General features: G+C 35.2%; 1 long non-coding RNA gene across 3 annotated transcripts; it reads right to left on the reverse strand.

Moving 5' to 3' along the window:
• Positions 1 to 1,337: 1,337 nt before the first annotated feature.
• On the reverse strand, positions 1,338 to 3,355 carry LOC141391411 (uncharacterized). 3 transcript variants are annotated; one of them, XR_012409643.1, is made up of 4 exons: positions 3,016 to 3,355; positions 2,811 to 2,955; positions 2,380 to 2,741; positions 1,338 to 1,594 (listed from the first exon to the last, which is right to left on the reverse strand). It is a non-coding gene; the product is annotated as an uncharacterized lncRNA (long non-coding RNA). The 3 variants fall into 3 exon arrangements; XR_012409642.1 differs by having other exon boundaries at positions 2,353 to 2,741; XR_012409641.1 differs by lacking the exon at positions 1,338 to 1,594 and having other exon boundaries at positions 2,054 to 2,741.
• Positions 3,356 to 3,679: the final 324 nt, after the last annotated feature.

Below are 3,679 nucleotides of genomic sequence, written 5' to 3' on the forward strand. Positions count from 1 at the left end.
AGCCGAAATTGTTGCTAATTTAGTATTTTCATATGAAATCAGAATGTAATACTCTGTCTTTTGTTCATGAGTTCAAGTGGTATTCCAATTGCGGAAAATTAATAAAAATCCCTAATACGATGTATATGTATGTTATATTTGTTTTCCCCAAAAATATCCGTAACGGAATGATAAAAGTTTCTAACTGATAAAAAAATATATGTGTGCTATATCCTGTTTGATCCCATCAATAACTAGAATAGGTTTGTCACCCTAACAGTAAATAGCCAATGACTGAATACCTAGGAAACGGAAGTAAAAAGTTGCAGGAACAAATAGTGTATACCAGACCGGATGAGATCTCTCTCCAAAATCCTGGTTCTGGTCAATATGTATAGTGTTATTATTCCGATCTTAACTGTGGTCAGATCCAAAACAAATTTCCAGATGCTGCATTCCGTCCAGAAAATAACAACAATAATAACACCATAAAAGACTATTGAAGGGAGATTTCTGTCAAAGCTGGATGACAAGGAATGAATTTATAATTCTCGATCCTATGCATATTCCGTACTTTACAAAAAACTCAATGGAAATTGAAAAAAAAAAAGATCAGGAAAGCAAATAATAGAAATAACTGTAGTGAGCCGAACAACTAATATTGATTCCGAAATGGATCAAAAGGTGGTTTAGAAAATTATATCTCGTTCGGGCCTCACGTCTGGGCGCCAAAAATAATTTATATATGTAGCATGCAACCAACATTTCTGAGGAATAGTATACTAAAGGCTAGCGCACGTATATGGTTCCGGCCTACTAGCACGTCGGAGGGGTAGGTTCGATGTCATACTAGCTATGTTCTTGCTACAAAAAAAATCATTTTAGTTATACGTGCTAAAGATCAATCATTGAAGGGGAAAGAAGAAAGGTATGCAAGTAATTGGCTTATTTATTCATGGACTTTGAGGTGGTGTTAGTCCATGCTGCCCACCCAGCCTGGTCATAGTCACTGTCACCTAAAAAAAACACAAATTGACCCCATGACCCCTAAAACGAGGGTGACTCCTCTATCTAGATTATCGGAAAATCAAACAGGACATATAAAGAGCTTATTCAGAATCCATATTAGATTTGTTGTGATTTATTTCAAAATTCATGATGCCTTAATTGTAAGTTTTACAATAAAAAATTCGCTTAATAATATACTTAAGAACCTGCATCTGCATTAAATGTGCTATACTCTTACTGTATTAATTCTTAGCAAATGATATTACACACTAAAGAAAACAACTAGCTATGACTCAACAAAAGTCACCTAAAATTATTATTATATTTCAATGTACCTGTGGTACCCACTCTAATGTTTTTCCTCGCTTAGCAAACAGATTAATCTGCCATCGGGGCAAAAATTCAATGTAAAGATACAAATAACGGAAAAGAGGTAAAAAGAGAGTAAAAATATGTACTCACTTACTCATTATAACTCCGGCACGCAGCTCCAACGATGAAAGGCCTTTCTGTAGTTGAAGATGATGTTAGGAGATCGCCATACACAAATTACAAAAAAAATTGATTTACTTTTCCTTTAGATTTGATTTCGCTGAGCTAGACAAATCTGAAATGTGACAATGATTACAGAGTGCTTGTACTGATCTCTCAGCTCTGTTAGCAGCAGCAGAATATGACAAAATGCACATACCAGAAAAGTGGGGGGGATAGCCCATAACAACAAAATCTGTACTTTATGTTTTATTCCTCCTTCTTTATTAATTATGTATGAAACTGATACCCCGGTATGAATGTGCGTTTGTCAGATTCTCTAGCTGTTAATGGGTTGAGGCAAAGGCACAATAAAGAATAAGGTACCAAGAGATTTCCTTTCAGTGGTGCTTAGAACTATTCAGATTTAAATTCTTAATATTTTAGACCTTAGTTCAGATTATGATGAATCACATGGAACTTAAATAATTGCGTAGTTAAACAAGCAAAGATAAATTACTCGAGAAAATTCTAGTTCTCAAAAATTTAGAACTAAAAAAAAATAATTAATTTACAAAATTTCTAGATTCCTGCGTAAATTTTGTTTGCACTCGTGGAATATGACCGCATTCATTAGCTGAAGTAGAAGGAGTTAAGCGCATTTATAATATAACTCAAATATGACGTAGAATTAATCGCATGATCACTAACATTCGACACGGTCGGAAATCGATTGAGGCCGGTCGATGGGCTACAAACAATCTTGTAATGCTCAACAAATTTGAATAGTTTTAAGTGCCTCCGCACCACGATTAAGAGTTAGAAAGTTCACTAGACGCGCCGGTAAAAAGCAATTACTTAGTTTTTTTTCCCGTCCATGCCAAACTAACTTACAAATATGTACATTTCAATTATGCTCACAAGATGATTATCAATTTTTTTGCGGCGAAGAGAGTTTCAGCGACGATTTTGTTATTTATGCATCAATCTGCAACTTATCATAAAAATAATTGTTGATATGACTGCAACTTTTGTATCACCACGGTTTGGGGGACAACTTAAAATTTCCAGGTCTTCTTTACCGTTTTATATTCTTTCGCATTCCACTTTTAAACACATGTGCTGTCTGTTTTCGCAGTTCTATAGGCAAACTAAATGATCGATAGGCTGGCTGGTCTCACTGGCTCGATTTCGGTGAACAAAAAAACAGTATTTTTATGGCCCCTTTTGGTTGTTGTGCACACACATCGACATGACATTTGATTTAAAGCTGGGTGCCAATCCTAATAAGAGCAAAGAGACAATGCTGTAATTCCTAAAATCCCTGTTACACAACCGAATCAAACACTCACCGATTAAACGAGATGGCACTTCAATTAATAATTAAAGTTAGTGACGACAAAAGAGGATGATTACAACATAATTCCCAATTAGTCATAAAGATCATTCGAATAGGCCTTCTCCAATCACAAGGTTTTGCAATGTTTCGCACTGAATCTAAACGGTGTATCGATGTTTGCATTAAAACATTAAGAAATTTTACACCTGCTAACTCACCAGCTTGATACGCAATAAAACTTAGCAAAAAAAATGTCGAACAACTTTTGAATATTGATTTCCTCAGAACAGAAATTAGGTTAAACAAACCATTGAAGTGAAACTTTACCGGTATGAAGTAAGTAGCAAAATGGCAGAGGCTAAGAAGTCATGAAGACTCGAAACCCATCTCTCGCTGATGAAAACCAGCGAGTTTCCAGTCAATTCGTGTTATAAAAACAAAAATGCAGAGCTAAGGATGATACTAACTTAAAGCGTTAATCGATTAACTGGGACAAAAATCAAATGTAGATGGCGCTGCCTGCAATTTCCCTACTTAACTTTCAAATTAGTTTCCGGAAAAAATCTACAAAATTTGATGGCAAGTGCATCTCTACATCTGATACATCAATGGTTGTTGTTGTCGCTTATTTCTTTCTTAATTGTACGACTAGATGTTTATGGACTCGATAACCTTAAAAACTTTCCAACGGCCAAACACTTCTGTCGGCACAGCGGAGACAAACTTATGAAAATTCATAACTTTTGTTTTCTGGAATACAAGTAAAAAGTAACAGTCGGGTTTGCCTACAGAGATATACCCTCAGCCTGTGTGAGTTGAGACTTTTATATATAGAAAGATGGAATACGGGCTACATAGCCAATTTTTTCTATAAATTGTATA

Source organism: Musca autumnalis, unplaced genomic scaffold (assembly GCF_047663935.1).
Source record: "Musca autumnalis isolate F117 unplaced genomic scaffold, ASM4766393v1 scaffold_1, whole genome shotgun sequence".
Taxonomy (NCBI): Eukaryota; Metazoa; Arthropoda; class Insecta; order Diptera; family Muscidae; genus Musca; species Musca autumnalis.